The sequence below is a fragment of the Choloepus didactylus genome, assembly GCF_015220235.1.
Source record: "Choloepus didactylus isolate mChoDid1 chromosome 11 unlocalized genomic scaffold, mChoDid1.pri SUPER_11_unloc1, whole genome shotgun sequence".
In the NCBI taxonomy this organism is placed as follows: domain Eukaryota; kingdom Metazoa; phylum Chordata; class Mammalia; order Pilosa; family Megalonychidae; genus Choloepus; species Choloepus didactylus.
In genome coordinates, this window is record NW_023637577.1 from 5,247,139 (window position 1) to 5,263,317 (window position 16,179).

General features: G+C 58.1%; 2 pseudogenes; both read left to right on the top strand.

The window, feature by feature from the left end:
- The first annotated feature begins 48 nt into the window (after positions 1 to 48).
- LOC119524408 lies at positions 49 to 5,249 on the top strand (annotated as a pseudogene).
- Positions 5,250 to 6,444: 1,195 nt separating this feature from the next.
- On the top strand, positions 6,445 to 13,242 carry LOC119524409 (annotated as a pseudogene).
- The last annotated feature ends 2,937 nt before the right edge of the window (positions 13,243 to 16,179 follow it).

Below are 16,179 nucleotides of genomic sequence, written 5' to 3' on the forward strand. Positions count from 1 at the left end.
ATCTGATTGGGTCTCACTCGGGCTAGGCGGAGTTTTGTCGCGTCGCGCATGCGTGTAAGCCAAGGATGGAGGACGCCGAACCCGAGCGAAAGGTTTGAGAAAGGAGACTGGGGTCTTTGTGGGTGGGATATGGGAGTGAAGGCGAGGGGTCCCGGCTGACTCGTATGTATCTTTAGCGGGCTCGCACAGACGAGCGACTACCGGAGCCAGTCGCTCCGAGGCGGAAGATGAGGATGACGAGGACTACGTGCCCTATGTGCCGTTGCGGCAGCGCCGGCAACTGCTGGTGAGGGGCCCGAGTCGAAGGAGGAACGGGGGGCAAGGGGCACAGCCTCTGATCTTCAGTGGGAAGCAGTTGCGGCATGAGGAGTGTGGTGTCAGTACGCGGGAGCGGTGGTCCCCGGGCAGAAAAGGGACTAGCGACTGGAACTGAGGAGTAGGGCAGCTCCGCGCCTGGGGACGTAGGACTCTCGCCCCCAAAGCAGGATTGTGGCTCAGGCCCCCAGCGCCCTCTCCCCCACTCTGTCTTGGCCTTGACTCTGAGAAGCGCTGGGGTGGTATCTTAGCTCCAGAAGCTGCTGCAGCGGCGGCGTAAGGGGACTACGGAAGAGGAGCAGCAGGATAGCGGCAGCGAGCTCGGGGAGATGAGGACGACATCCCACTGGGCCCTCAGTCCAACGTCAGCCTTCTGGATCAGCACCAGCACCTCAAAGAGAAGGCCGAAGGTGGGCTGTGCAGCAGGGACTGGAAGGGAGTGGGAGGGGGTTAGGAGACGGGGTGGAGACTTGTAGAGACTCAGTTAGAGACCATGCTGATACCTTGGAATCCTCTGTTGTTTTTCCCAGCCCGCAAAGAATCTGCCAAGGAGAAGCAGCTGAAGGAAGAAGAGAAGATCCTGGAAAGTGTGGCGGAGGGCCGAGGTACGGTTATAATCTGCGCATGTTATGTCTCAAGGGGCCTGGTCTCTGGGAAGCAGGAGCCAACCTGAGCACTGTATTTTCAGCTTTGATGTCGTGAAGGAGATGGCCAAGGGAATCACATACGACGACCCCATCAAAACCAGGTATGTCTTTCCAGTCTATGTAGTCACCCTTAGGATGGCATGTGATGTGGCTGAGTGTGGTAGGACACCCAAAACCATCTGTTCCCAGGGCGTCTCCCAACCCTTATCACCCATCCACAGTTGGACACCCCCCCGTTATGTCCTGAACATGTCCGAAGAGCGGCATGAGCGTGTACGGAAGAAGTACCACATCCTGGTGGAGGGGATGGTATCCCACCACCCCTCAAAAGCTTCAAAGAAATGAAATTCCCTGCAGGTACTGGGAACTGGGAAAGACACCACACTTTTACAATTAAACTTCTGTGAGGTTGTGTCGTGGCCCTCACTGAACTCAGCATTTACAGTGTTGGGCCCACTCAGTGAAGATGGAGGATTTTTTTAGGGCTCTCTTTTCAGTTGCCCCAGTTGTACATGTTCATTATCCTTTGTCATTAGTGGAGCTTCAGTGGGAAAGTGAGTAGCATCCACAGCAGAAAAAACATTGGACTTAGACCTCGGTGAATTCTGGCCCTACCTAGTCCAGGGGCTTTGTTCAAGTTTGCCCCCCCTTCTGTTTCATCATTTGTAACTTAGGGAGGATGGTGCCAATTTTACAGGTCTTGAGGGGAAGGGGTGGCTAATAAATACCTGTCAGACACTAGGGTTATCTTGTTTTCTGTAGCCATCCTGAGAGGACTGAAGAAGAAAAGCATCCATCACCCGACGCCCATTCAGATCCAGGGCATCCCCACCATGTGAGTGTGGCCCAGGGGTCCCTTAGAAGGGCAGTGAGGGGAGGAGCAGTTGCTGCATGTCCATTTAGAGAGGAACTGCCTGTCTTGGCTGAGCCTGCCCCTCAGGCCTGCCCTCTTCCACCAGATTGTCGGGCCGGGACATGATTGGCATCGCCTTCACTGGGTCGGGCAAGACACTGGTGTTTACGTTGCCTGTTATTATGTTCTGCCTGGAACAAGAGAAGAGGTTGCCCTTCTCCAAACGTGAGGGGCCCTATGGACTCATCATCTGCCCCTCGGTAAGATAGGCAGCCTGGTGGGCGGGGAAGAGGCTGGGCTGCCTTCTGGTGCCAGCCTTTGACCCTCTGCCCGCAGCGGGAGCTGGCCCGGCAGACCCACGGCATCCTGGAGTACTACTGCCGCCTACTGCAGGAGGACAGCTCGCCACTGCTGCGCTGCGCACTCTGCATTGGGGGCATGTCTGTCAAAGAGCAGATGGAGACCATCCGACAGTGAGTGCGGGCACCCCTGTCCCACGATCTCCCCTGGAGCCCCTCAGGCATGATAGAGGCACTTTACTTTAGCCATACCACTCACCCTTGCTGAGGCTCCTGTGGGCGTAGTCAAATGGGACTAAACAGATGAGCCGCAGTCCAGGGTGATTGGGGCCAGACAGATGTGCATAGCAAGATGCTGTAAAGCCCAGGAAAGGGGATATTTGAATTTTGAAAGGGAGTGTTCCAGGCAGGAAATCCAGCCAAAGCAGAGGCACGAGGTGGAGGGGCCAGTGTGTCCAGGAAAGTCAAAGTTTGTTAGATGTGGTCAGAACCAAGGAGGCCGAGGTGCTGGGTGGGGACCAGTGGCGATGTACCCCTTCCACACAGTACAGCTCCACAGTAAATGGCACCAGTCACCCTGAACAGGCCCTGCCTCACACAGCATTTCCAGGCTCAGGGAAAGATGAATTCAGTATAACAGGGCAGTGAGCCCATCAAGGCCTACACACTGAAGCCCAGCTGGACATTCAGGACAGACCTCCTGGGTGGTGAGGGAAGAGTGGCTCAGGAGGGGGAGGGTATGCCAGATAGGGGTCCCCCTTGGCTGGGGCATTTTCTGGGAGAGAGCTATGCACAGGGTGCAGGGCAGAAGGGTGGGAGTGGAGTGAGGGAACGGCAAAATCAGAGGCCAGAGGTCAGGCCAGAAGCAGAGGCCTGGTCACCGGGCAGGATGGGCAAGTGGTTCCAAGCCTTCAGGGTCTCTGCTCGACCCCCAGCGGTGTGCACATGATGGTGGCCACTCCAGGGCGCCTCATGGATCTACTGCAGAAGAAGATGGTCAGCCTGGACATCTGCCGCTACTGGCCCTGGACGAGGCTGACCGCATGATCGACATGGGCTTCGAGGGCGACATCCGCACCATCTTTTCCTATTTCAAGGTGCTGCCTCCTGTCTGTACCACCCATGTCCCCCTTGCACATCCCACTCAACCACACAGGGCCCTGATTCCCTGGACAGCCCTACCCCCTGCTCCCACTTCAGCCCCACTCCCTGCGTGGCCTGGCCCCAGTCCCCCCACCACCACCTGCCTTCACCCAGCCCGCCCCCTCAGGGCCAGCGGCAGACCCTGCTCTTCAGTGCCACCATGCCTAAGAAGATTCAGAACTTTGCCAAGAGCGCCCTGGTGAAGCCTGTCACCATCAATGTGGGGCGCGCCGGGGCTGCCAGTCTGGATGTCATCCAGGTGGGCAGATGCTTGTGGTGGGCAGAGTCTCATCTGTGAGCGTGGAAGGTGGGGAGGCTCCTTGAGGCTGATTCAAGAGGGGAGCGGGGGGCTCATGGGCAATGGCGTTTCATTCAAGGGCCCTGAGCAGGAAACATGAGTCAAGCTCCCGGCCGTTGGTGGCTTCCGGTCACCTTCCGGCCTGGCGGCCTGGCCCACGAGGCAGGGTCACGGCTGATGAGCCTGACCTGTGGACCAGCTGACCCAGTCCTCCTGGTGGCAGGAGGTGGAATACGTGAAGGAAGAGGCCAAGATGGTGTATCTGCTTGAGTGCCTGCAGAAGACACCCCCCCCGTGAGTGCAGCGGTCAAGGCGGCCCAGGACCCCGGGGGAAGGGGAGGGTAGTAGGGTATGTGCTGAGCAAGGTCGGGTGAGCCCATAGGGTCAGCCCTGGTGACCGGCGTTGGCCTTCCCACACAGGTACTCATCTTTGCAGAGAAGAAGGCAGATGTGGACGCCATCCACGAGTACCTGCTGCTCAAGGGGGTCGAAGCCGTGGCCATCCACGGGGGCAAAGGTCAGGGTGGTGTGGTGCGTGACACGGCACGGCCCCTGCCACCACAGCAGCTCCTCACCGAATCCCTTCCCCTGCCTGGCCAGCCTGCTGCTGCCCAGATTCGTGCTGCAGCTCTAACAGTTCTTATCTGTCCTTCCCCAGACCAGGAGGAAAGGACGAAGGCCATCGAGGCATTCCGGGAAGGCAAGAAGGATGTCCTCGTGGCCACAGATGTGGCCTCCAAGGGCCTGGACTTCCCTGCCATCCAGCATGTCATCAATTACGACATGCCTGAGGAGATCGAGAACTATGGTAGGGAGTGGATGGGTGTGGGCTCAGCAATTTGGGGGTCCCCCAGCCCCCGGGCAGTGGATCAGAGGCTCTGCTCTCTCCCTGCAGTGCACCGTATTGGCCGCACCGGGCGCTCGGGAACACGGCATCGCCACTACCTTCATCAACAAGGCCTGTGGTGAGTCTGACTACCAGGGCCACCTTGGTCCCTGGGCCCTGCCTGTGCCACCCCGAGGCCTGATGACACCCTCCTCCTCCCTCCTCAGATGAGTCAGTGCTATGGACCTCAAAGCCCTGCTGCTGGAGGCCAAGCAGAAGGTGCCGCCCGTGCTGCAAGTGCTGCACTGTGGGGACGAGTCCATGCTGGACATCGGAGGTGACACAGAGCGGGAGGCACAGTCTGGTAGGCGGGGGAGTGATGGGAGCACTTGCAGGCACGAGTCTAAGCTGGGTGTCAGTAGCCTGGGAGATTGGATAGAGCCGGAGCTCAAGGATGTGGAGTTTGGTCCCTGGTGGCCATGCTAACCCCCACTTCTGCCCCCAGGGGAACGTGGCTGTGCCTTCTGTGGGGGCCTGGGTCACCGTATCACCGACTGCCCCAAACTCGAGGCGATGCAGACCAAGCAGGTCAGCAACATTGGCCGCAAGGACTACCTGGCCCACAGCTCCATGGACTTCTGAGCCAGCTGTCTTCTTTCCTCCCCAAGAAGCCCTGGGCCCTGGGGCTCCAGCCACCCTCCTTCCCTCCACACACACACACGCACGCACGCACGCATGCACCAGCCCCCCAAGACAAGAAGCCAGCCTCTTCAGCCTGGGCCTGGCTGCCTGCTCCTTCTGCCCCCAGAATTACTATTTTCCTTTGCTTTCACCCCTGCTGCCAGTAAAGCACAGTATCTCAGCCCTAGCCCAGCCTTTGTGTATTTCCTTGCCTGCCCTGTGGCGCTGGGCAGGCCCTACCTTCTGACCTCCAGAGGCCCTCTAGGGCAAGGCCTCAGCATCTCCCACCACCGCTGTCAACAGCAATGTGCTGGGGCTGCGTAAAGAGCCACCCAGCTGGGGTTCCCCCCCCCCCCACCTAGGGCAGGACCCAGGCAGATGGAGGCTTAGGGTGTCTCCTCTGAGCTGCCTGGATTTAAATCAGGAGGGGGCTGCATGGGAGGGCCAGGGCAGCAGTTGGCTGGGTTCTCTGGCATAAGCCCCAGCCCCGCCCTGGCCTCCTCCTTCCTGTCAGTTGTGTGAAGCCTCCTGGGGCCCCTTGGGAGATTGCCTCCGCCCCTGCCTGCTTGCCCGCTTGAAGACTCCAGCAGGAAACCCTCACTTCACCATTCAGCAAGGAGGCAGAAGACCCCATGGGGCTCCATTCAGGAGGCCTGCCTGGGAAGCTCCCAGGTGACTGGGAGGAACCCACTCAGACACAAAGAAACCTGGCGGCGGCCATGAGGCTGCTGGCAGGGGAAATGGGGTTTCAACATGGGAGTAAGGGTGACCAGAGTGGCAGAGCCTGCAGCAACCATCACCATTCAGTTCCGCTGTGCTGGGGCCCTCTGCAGAAGGCCACATGCTGATTCCAGTGGGACAGCAGTTGCTTAAGTCCTGTTTGTCATTTGGTCTGTGGCCTTGGGCAAGTTGCTTAATTTTTCTGAGCTTCAGTTTCCTGCTCATTGAAATGGCAATGAGGATACGGAGGACGGGGTGTTAGAGGCTGCTAGAGCCCTGGGCACAGAGCCAGGTGCCCAGAAGGCCTTAGAGAATTATTTCCTGGCCAAGAGAAGCTGCGTGCCCTACTCAGGCCCCCAAACTGTGTTCCTCAGCCTGGTAATACGTTCTTTCCCCGAGGAGCCACTGAATGAATGACCCAAGGTTTTCACCAGAATTCAGAGCCCCGATCCTGGCCTCCAGCAAGGCCAAGCAAAGCAGCTGGCCCTGGGCAGGAAGCAAAGCTTGAGAAGAGCATGTGACCTCTCCAGGGGGCACGCTGGAGAGGCCGCCCACACTCACGTGGCTGGGGCCGTTGAGGGGCGTGGACGCCCATGTGGATGGGGCCCCAGAGTGGGGTGTGCACTGCTGACCTGGCCTCTCAGACAGCGTGGAGTGTCGAGGCAGGCCTCCGGGAGGAAGAGGCAGCCCCACTGCTGCCCCCAGCCCTGTGGTAAGGGTCCCCTGGGGGGGCTGGCGGGATGGGGAGATGGGGAATGAAGCAGGAGGGAAGGTGGAGACCCAACACAGGTCCCCAGATGCTGGCCTGAGGAGCCCACATCAGACCCGAGGGCAGTTAAGGAGGGAGGAGAAGGTTTAGGAAGGGGAAGGCCACGGTTGGTTTTAGCCTCAGAGATACAATGGACTGCAGGGAGAAGGCTGGGCTTGGCCCAGGTGGGGCAGCATTTCACAGCCTGCCGCTAAGGCTGGTCACAGAGTGGGGGATGAGGGACCGAGAGGAGCAAGTGGGTGTTAGAAATACTTCAGAGGGAAAGAAAAGCAGAGCAGGACAGTCTCAGGCAGGCCTATGCTCAAACCAAGACACTTGAGTTGGAAAATCAAGGGATGTGCCAATGTGACCAGAGGAGGGTCCTGGGGTGGGGGCAGGGCTGTGGGAATGCCAGGCCTGGGGTGCTCAGCTGTGGGATGGGGGCACGCCCAAGCCCGCGACTCAGGGGAGCCCGTCTGCAGTCAGAGGCTCACACCCAGGTGACCCAGTTACGAGCAGGGGTCATTTATCCACAGGTGGTTTGAGGCCCCTGCCACACAGGTGCGGACCCCTTGGGCCGGCCAGAACCCCCAAGGATGAAATTCAGAATGCCCCAGAACCCCTCTCCTAGCTCCTTCACTGAAGGCTCGGCTCCCCTCCCCCTCCCCCCCAGGCCTGGCAGAGCCTCTGGACGGAGGGAGGGGGAAGTGGCCAGAAGGGGAAGTTTGAGGAGTTCCCCTCCGGCCTACCACCAGTCTCCTCAGGCCTTCGGAGCGGCGGCCCTGCGGCTCGGCCAGGGCCATGGAGCCTCTGGAGACCCCCGTCAAGGATGGCATCCTCTACCAGCAACACGTCAAGTTTGGCAAGGTGGGGACCCTCTGGCTGCCAGGCGGCCGTCCAGGAGAAATGGGGGCAGAGGGAACGGCCTCCTGCCCCAGCCTTGGACATCCCACCCAGACCCAGGAGACAGGGGCAGGGAGCTGGGATGGGGGGGTTCCAAACCAGGTATGGGAGGAATGAAACCTAGCCGGTTCTGGGCCTGGAAGGCCGAGGCTGAATGGGTCTCTGGGAGACCCCGCCTCACTTAGGAAGCCGAGAGCGGGGCAGGGGCTGAGAATCGGCACCTCCCAGTGGGCCCAAGCCTGGGGACTGTCTTGTTCGGCAGCCATTCTCACCCACGTCATGGGGGCACTGAGGCCCCTAGAAAGGGTCAGGCCCCAGCTAGGAGAGACCGCAGTGGTCCGGTGGTCCAGCCCCACCCCACTGAAGAGGGCCTGGCTCCTAGCCCTGTGATGGGGTGAGAGGTGGGCAGGGAGCTCGCCTCTCCCCAGCCAGCAGGCCCTGCACCCTTGCAGCTTGGCTGCAGCTGCTGCCCAGGCAGATAACCCTTCTGTTTCCTTTGCTATAAGCGATTTGCATATTTCCTTCCTGGCCATCATGAGGCTGAAGCCTCCCTCCCCACCCCACCTCTTGGCCCAAGAGCCCTTTATTGGGGGTAGGGTGGGGGGGATGTGTGCGGGGGAAACCTTCCACCCTGCATTCTCGGTTTAGTGATGAGGACGCTGGCACTTCTGGCAGCCACAGTCAGGAGAGGTTGGGGTAGGGGTGGGATTTGAATCTAGGGCTGATTGACCCCAAGCACAGACTCTTCCTCTGGCAGGGCCTCCTGCTAGGGGCCCTGAGGCATTGGGGAAGACGGGCTGGCTGGGATGGGCAGGAGGGTTTGCCGAGCCGCTGGATGCCAGGACAGAACCTGCCACCTGAGGGTCCTCTCCCCTGGCCCCTCCTCTCCCACAGAAGTCATGGCGGAAGGTGTGGGCACTGCTGTATGCAGGGAGCCCATCAGGCGTGGCCCGGCTGGAGAGCTGGGAGGTCCGAGATGGTGGCCCAGGGCCAGCAGGTGACAGGACTTCAGGGCCTGCCCGGCGGGGAGAGCGGCGGGTCATCCGTCTGGCTGACTGTGTGTCCGTGCTGCCGGCCGATGGTGAGAGCTGCCCCCGCGACACTGGGGCCTTCCTGCTCACCACCACCGAGCGCAGCCACCTGCTAGCCGCGCAGCACCGCCAGGCCTGGATGGGCCCAATCTGCCAGCTGGCCTTCCCGGTAAGCAGGGGAGTCAGCGGGGGGGCCCCCTCACCCCACACTCGTCATATGCTTGCTTGCTCACATCCCATCACTCAGTATCCACCAAGCACCTCCAGGGCTGGAGAACAGCCCAGACGCCCATAGAGAGACTCTCAGGTGGCCGTGCAGGCTAGAAAGGAAATGGGATGCTATGGTGGACCTGGGCGTCAGTGGAGGGACGTCAGACCAGATGGTCAAGGAAGGCCTCCCCATGGGGTGGACAGGGTGTCCGTGTCTCCAGTGCTGAATGAGAACCCACCACGCAGAGGTCTGAGGAAAGTGTGTCCCAGACAGGGCAGACAGGGTAGGGGAGCAGCGTGTTCAAAGGCCCTGAGGCAGGAAAAAGTCTGGTGTGCTCAAGCGGCAGAAAGAAAGCCAGTGTGGCTAGAGGGTAAGGAGTGGGAGAGGGAGGAGGAGGTAAAGTGGGAGAGCTTGGCAGGAGCCAGATGAAACCGTCCTGGCCACAGTGTGGGGTTTAGGATTTTATTCTGAGCAAGACAAGAAGCCATTGGAGGGTTCAAGCCAGGGGCTGACAGTTTTAAAGTCTCACTGGGGCTGTGATGGGCCAAAAGGAAATTTAAGTCTGGCAGTTCCTCAAAAAGTTAAACATCAAGTTACCATATGACCCAGTGATTCCACTCCTAGATATACATTCAAGGGACTTGAAAACCAGCAACCACACAAAACTTGCACACAAATGTTCATAACAGCGTTATTCATAATAGCCGAAAGACAGAAACAACCCAAATGACCATCCACAGATGACTGGATAAACAAATGTGGTCTATACATGCTGGACTATTATTAAGCTATAAATCAGAATGAAATACTGATACATGTAACAACTTGGATGAACCTTGAAATTGTTACGCTAAGAGCAAGAAGCTAAACACAAGATATCGTTTCATTCCACTTATATGAAAAATCCAGAAGTAAATCCATAGAGTCGGAAAGCAAATTTGAGGTTACCAGGGGCTGGGGGAGGGAGGAATGGGGAGTGTGACTGCTTAACAGGTACAGGGTTTCCGTTTGGGTTGATGAGAAAGTTCTAGAACCAGACAGTGGTGACAGTTACCCAACATCATGAATGTGCTTAATGCCACCGAATTGTACACTTCCAAATGGTTAAAATGGTAGATTTTTATGTTATGTGGATTTTACCAAAATTTTTTTAAAAAAGGAAATGAGCAGAAGCATGAAACGGGGTCAGTACAAGCTGCTGCGTTTGACCCTGGCCGTGCTGCCCGGGGGGGGCGGTCATGGTGCAGCTGTTGAGAGTCAGAAGAGCCCCAGGACTTGCCGAAGGATTGGATGTGGGGAAGGCGGGCAGCGGGGCGTCAAGGGCAGCCTGTGGGGTCGTGGTGCCCTGCCCTGCGATGGAGGGAGTTTCCTGGGCAGGAGGCGGCAGGGTGAAGGCAGTGCTCACCATCCAGTCCGCATCCCTCCCCAATGCTCCCACCCTTTGCTGCTCCCTGCTGTCGGGGACACGCACACACCAGGCCCCGTCCCTGGCCAAGCTGGAGGGCCCTGGGGCCACCCTCCTGGGTGCCCAGCAGGCCATAGCTCCCCGACGCCCTCACGGGGGGAGCCACGTGGGAAACGGGCTTGACATGGAGTCCTGAGTGCTGACCCCTGCGGAGGGATAGGGGCAGGGCAAGGGGAAGCGGAGGAGCTGTGTGTGAGAGGCCTGGGTGGACGCTAACCTCTGACCTTGGGGCCCCTTCCCCAGGGCACCGGGGAGTGCTCCTCAGGGTTAGGAGAGACCGAGTCTCCGGCGAAGAGCCTGGTCCCCATGGAGGAAAACTCCATCTACTCCTCCTGGCAGGAAGGTGAGTAAGGGAGGCGCAGGGCCGGCCTCTGGCCAGCACTCCCAGGGCCAGGACCTTTGGGGGACCAGTGGGATGGGGATGCGGGGGGCCCGTGCTGGCTTCTGCACAGCTGGAGGGGGAGCCACCCTCACGGCCACCCCACCCGCAGTGGACGAGTTTCCAGTGGGGGTGCAGAGGACGGAGGCTGCCACCCGCTGCCAGCTGAAGGGACCCTATGTCCTGGTGCTGGGCATGGGACGCCGTCCAGCTGCGCGAGGCCCTCCAGCCCCCAGGCCCTCTACGTCTGGCCCTACCGCTTTCCTGCGCAAGTTTGGCTCTGACAAGGTGAGGTGCAGGGCCATGGGGCAGGGGTGGGGTGCATTTTTCGGGGACTTGGTGGCAGGGCCCGCTGGGGACCCCAGCCACTGACACCCGCCACATGGCCTACCCAGGGCGTGTTCTCCTTCGAAGCCGGCCGCCGCTGTGACTCAGGAGAGGGCTTCTTCGCCTTCAGCAGCCACCCGCGCCCCCGAAACTCTGCAGGGCCGTGGCTGCAGCCATCACCCGCCAGCGGGACCGGCGGCATGAGCTGGCCACGGCGCGGCCCTGCCCCCTGCCTCGGGCCACCTCGCTGCCCTCACTGGATCCCCCCGGAGAGCTGCGGGAGCTGGCCACCGGCCTGCAGGAAGGCCTCACGTAGTCCCTGAGCCCGGGCCTCAGAGCCTGCCAACGCTGCTGGGCTCCGAGGACCAGCCTCGGCGCTCTACGCCTCCGTCTCCAAGAGGGGCCAGCGGGCCCCCTGCCACCGCGGAGCACCTCTATGAGAACCTGTGCATGCTGGACGGGGGTTCCCCGACCCCCGAGGCCCCCGATGGCGGCTGGAAGCACGGGGACAGCCCCATCTACCACAACAGCGAAGACCTGGGCTGGCACAGCCAGGCCCCGACGCAGACTGGAGGCCCAGTACCGGGCGGCTGCTGGAGCTGGAGCTGGGGGATGCCGGTGACGAGGCCGGGGGGCACTGGGCGGCCCGGCGGGGCATACAGGCTTCAAGGCCAAAGCTGGTGACACTGCTGAGCCGCGAGCGCAGGAAGGGCCCCGCACCGTGTGGACCGGCCTTGAACCCCTGTGCGGAGTGGCGGCAGGAGAGGGACAAGTGCTGCCCACCCCCACACCCCCAGGACAGGAAGACAGGTGGGCGGGCAAGTGAAATGGGCACATGGACACACACACACCCATGTCCACTCTGGCCTGCAGGGACAGGCCAGGCAGTCTGGGGAGGACCCTGCACCCACCCCCAGTGTACAGTGTACAGAGGTTTGCTAATAATAATAAAGCCTCCCAGCTCCGGCCTGGCCTCTTGCTCCCCGCCTGGCCACCTTGTGGCAAACACCATGTCCAGTGCTGGGTTCCAGGGACACAGAGGCCCTGGGCCTGACCTCCACCACTGGCGGGCTCACATCCACTTGCACAGACAGACGGGGACGCAGAGACCTGTGACTCTGTGGAGGGATCCTATGCAGCAAAGGAGGCAAGCGTCCGGGCAGGGGAGAAAGGCAGCTGGCCTCTGAACTGAGTGTGAAGGGCAGGCAGGCTGAGGCTGCGGCTGTGCAATGAGCTTGGTCTCCTCCTCAGGGGAGAGGGATGGTGTTACATGGGGCAGGGGTAGGAGAAAGGCACAAACTGGGGAAGGAGCTGTGTGGAGGACCACCAGGAAGCTTGAGCCTGGGAGGAGGTGGTAGGCAGAGGTGGAGGAAGAGGAGGGAAGGGATGTCAAAGATGTGCACCCCTAAAGCATTTGCTCCCTGCCAATGCACAGATACTGGTGGGAGAGCTCAGGCTTCAGTTTCCTCAGTAGTAAAGGATAAAGATCAGCTTGCATATTAGATGTATATCCATTCGTTCAGTGTTCACTGCGTGCCTCCTGCATGCCATGTTCACAACTGCCTCAGTTCTTCAAGGAGCCCACATTCCAGCAAGTCTCCTGAAGTTTTCCGTGGCTGCTTCACTCTTCTCTTTGCCTGCCACTCCTGTCATCCTTGGGGACTGCCGTGTGGGCAAGCATCTTGCTTCCAAGGACCTGCCCTCTAGTTCCCCTGACCTCAGCTCCCCCTGAGCTGGCCACACCCTTGGCACAACCCGAACCTCATCACCACCAGTGACACACCACCTTGGCCATCTGATTTCCAGATGTCCCCTTTGACCACCTCCTCCTCACCTTCTAGCTCACTTCCTCTTACCAGGCCAGTCCTTGTTCTTCTTCCAGCCACACTGACCTGCAGCGATCCTTTTCTCATTGCCTACAAGGCTCTGATCCATGATTCCATCCTCGCCTGGCTTAGATTCTGTCATCCACCAGTGTCACCACTCCCTCACCCTCCTCTCTCCTTCCATCTTATTGCTCTGGCAAAGCCCTGGCCTCACACAAACCCAGCTCTCCTCCATGCCTGTCCCTCTGGGAGCTGCCTATGGGTGGAAAAAATTCACATCACCAGGCTAACCGCAGCTTCTTTAACAGTGCCATCGGAAACTGCAAGTAGACGAGCTGGGCTCTCCAAGTCACCCAGAGATCCCATCCAAGGAAGGCTGCTTTTCTTACTGCCCCCCCTCACCATCATCCCTGCTCCTCTTCTGTCCCCACCCACTCTCACCTCGCAGACATCACTGGGGAAATGGCAGCCAACCTAAGCGAACACCCTCATCCCCCGCCCCCCAGTTCAGCCACAGATGTAGCAGCATCGGCACCCATCTTCTCCTTCCTGACCCCTCGCGTGGAATAAGCATCTGTTCCCCAAGCCCACCAAGGGCGGTTCCTGCCAGCACGTGCTCTGATCCCAGCCCTCTCCCTTCCTCAAGGCTTGGCTCCCTCTGTCTGCTCAATCCATCAATTCTCCCTCAGCGTCACCAGTATCGTCATCATTGTCACCATTTCCAGTCACATGCAGACATGCTCTATAATTTCATATCTTTAAAAGAAAGCTCCTCTTGACCTTGCATTCCCCCTTTGCCCACCTCCCCCTTTCTCTGTTCCTCTTCGCAGGGAAACTCCTCAAAAGAGTTGTTGATTACTTTCATTTCCGCTTTCTCACCTCCCATTCCCCCCTCAACCACCTCCAGCCATCCCTTAGTCCCTGCGACTCCATTGCACGGCTCTTACCAAGGTCACCAACTTCCTTGCTCCCCGCAAACAGAAGTGACCTGGATGCCCTTTGGGACACCCTGATAGCACTGACTTCTCAGCTGCCTTTGACAAACCTTGAAACACCATCTTCACTTGGTTTACCTCCTACCCATTCACTCCTTCCCAACCTCTTTTTCCAAATGTTTTTATTGTGGTAATAGATATATATCTCATAAAAATTTCTATTTTAACCATTTTTATAAATACAATTCAGTGGCATTAATTACATTCACAATGTTGTACAACCATCACCAACCATCTACTACCAAAACTTTATCATCACTCCAAACAGAAATTCTGTACCCATTAAGCAACAATTCCTCATTCCCCACCCCTAGTAACCTCTAATCTTTCTGTCTTTATGAATTTGTCTATTTTAGATAGCTCATATGTCAAATCACACAATATTTGCATCCAATTTATTTCACCCAGCATAATGATTTCAAAGTTTATCAACATTATAGCATGTTCAGAACTTCATTCCTGAATAATATTCCGTTGTCTGGAGACACCTCCATTTCATTGGTCCATTCCTCTGTAAATGGATACTTGGATTGTTTCCATCTTTTGGCTACTGCGAATAACACTGCCATGAACACTGGCGCACAAGTATCTGTTGGAGTCTCTGCTTTCAGTTCTTTGGGGTATTCACGTAGGATTGGGGTTGTTGGGTCACATGGTAATACTCTGTTTGCTGTGTCCTCCTCTGTCAGACCTCTGCCCAGGGCTCTCACCTCAGACACAGTGTAGCTCAACCCTGGCCACATGTGGAATCGCCTGGGAGCCTTTAAAACAATCCCTGAGTCTGGCTGCACATCAAGGGCTTCTGATTCCCACAGTCAGGGTGGGGCCTGGGCATCCAGGGGTTTTTGTTTGAAATTCCCCAGGGGATTTTAGTGTGCATCCACGGTGGAGACTTCACTGCCCTAAGTGATCCCATCTGGTCCCCAGGTTTCATAGATCATCTAAATGCAGACAATGCCCAGATCAGCCCAGACTGCTTCCCTGAGCTCCAGATTTAGGAATCCAACTGCACACTCGACATCTCCACATTTAATATGTGATTCCCAGAAAGATGGAGGAGACGTGGGGAGGCAGATTCTGCAGATTTGCTCACAGAAGCACTTCCTTTCCAGGATGGATCAGGCTGCCGTAGAACACTTGTCACCGGAGATGTGTGAGCTGAGGCCAGGGGGATCCCAGGCAGGGTGGGAGCTGCTGGGACCCCTCGTTCCCACAATGGCGAGCCCAAGCCCAGCAGCCCCTACCAGCTCTGTAAATCCCAGGATACACTGGAGGTTACCCAGAGAGTTAGTGTCCCTGGTCTGGCACGCTTTCCTTCATTACAAATCTAAGCCCCTCTGCTTCGTGGCAATTTCTGTGAGGTTCCAACCAGATAGTGCATGGGAAGGTTCTTAGAAGCCTCCAGGACACTAAGGGCCTCGCCCTGGAGCTGAAGGAGCTCTGGCCACCAGGGGGCACTGCCGCCTAGCCAGGGTCCAGTTCCTACCCAGGGGCTACCCATGCAGGGAGCCCTGGGGGGGAGGGGGCAGGAGACATAGGGGGCTCCATCCGGGCCTGAACCTGGCACCAGCCCGAGGACCAGACCCCGGTCTTCTCTGCTGGAGGACTGCCAGGACTGCCAGGCTGCCACTTCTTCCTTTGCTCATTTGCCATTTTGCTTTCTCAATCCTTCCTTCCTTCCTTCATCTGTTCAATTCACTCTGCCATGTGCAGGCTCTGGGGAAATGGGGTGGACAAGACAGTCATGGGACTGGCATTCTGATGGGGACAAAAAACATTAAAGAAACGGACAATACAACATCAGATGCTGTTAAGTGCCACAGAGAAAAATCAAGCAGGAGAAGGAACTACCGTGTCCTGAGGCGTTAGGGGGTGGCTATTTTAGGTAGGGTAGTCAGGGAGGCTCCTTGGAGGAGGCAACATCTAAGCAGGGACCTGAACAATGTGAGAGTCTGCTGTTTAGGGATCTGGGAGAAAGTATTTCAAGCCTACGAAGCAGCAAGTGCTAAGGCCCTGAGGCAGGAATATGCCTGGTGCATTATGGGAACATCAAGGAGGCCAGCGAGGCAGAAGGAGGAGAGGGGCGGGAGGTGGACTCAGTTCATTAGGGGCATGTAGGTCACAGGCCTGTAGGTTTTATTTTAAGTGCGGCACCAGCCCACTGGAATATGAAAGCACGAGGTGACAAGGTGTGATTTCTGTTTAAAAATATCACTCTCACTGCGGTCTGGAGAAGAGCCTGGGGGGGCAAGGGTGGAAGCAGGGAGACCTGTGAGGAGGCTTTACAGGGGTCCAGACATGAGATGTTGGTGGCTCAGATAGCAGAGGCAGCAGAGGCCAGAAGGGGCCGGAAGTGGGACCTATCTTGAAGGTGGAATTTGCAGACTGGGGGGGGGGGGGGGGGGGCGGGGCGGAGAAGAGAAAGGAAGGGTGACTTCATATTTTTTACTGAACCTGTTGAATGACTGGTGGAGCCATTTACTTAGATAAGGGAGGAAGGGGTCAGAGAGGT